Below are 757 nucleotides of genomic sequence, written 5' to 3'. Positions count from 1 at the left end.
CTGTTCAGCCGAGCGCGAAAAGCAACTGATTTCTGCCTAAAAAAGTATAAGCAAAAGTAATAATGTTTTTTTATAGACTTTGACATCTTGAATATATTAATGTTATTAAAAAATTCGAGGCGGATAGAGAATACCTTGAAAATTAACCAAAGATTCGTTGTTATCACAGGGTACTTTCCAATAAGGACACAATCAGACACTGTGTAACACAAGGAATCGTTTCATTCTTGTTTAACGTAGGCAAATAACAAGGATGTAATGATTCACTGTGTTATACTGTGTCTGACTATGTCTTTGCTGGAAAGCACGATAACTTGATAACCTTAAAAGAATTAAATTATTTTGTTAACACTAAAAATGTGTGAACTAAGGCTGCTTTCCTTTTAGGAGACACAAACCGACACAGTATAACACACTCAAACACAGTTTGCCACGCTTAAATGGAACGCGATATGTGCAGTGTGTGTATCGTGTGTACGAACTTTTAATACCTAACCTTAAAAGATTTGAATTTTGACCTTAACGGACATACGAGATCAGATTATTGCAAGGAGTGATGTGTATATTTTCGAGTAAAGGTACATATTTTGCATCAATTGGTGGAGGTATTCCAAAAAAAGATTTAACATCTTACAAGTTACAAACTTTTCAAAATTATTTTTAAACTTTACAGGTATTTATAAATATTGTATATCAAAATTTTTATCAAATTTTTTATATTTAAAAAATAAAGTTTATTATTATTTTTGTTGCTTTT

This window comes from Trachymyrmex cornetzi, unplaced genomic scaffold, assembly GCF_001594075.2.
Source record: "Trachymyrmex cornetzi isolate Tcor2-1 unplaced genomic scaffold, Tcor1.1 scaffold1778, whole genome shotgun sequence".
NCBI classification, from domain to species: domain Eukaryota; kingdom Metazoa; phylum Arthropoda; class Insecta; order Hymenoptera; family Formicidae; genus Trachymyrmex; species Trachymyrmex cornetzi.
This window is presented reverse-complemented; position numbering follows the sequence as displayed.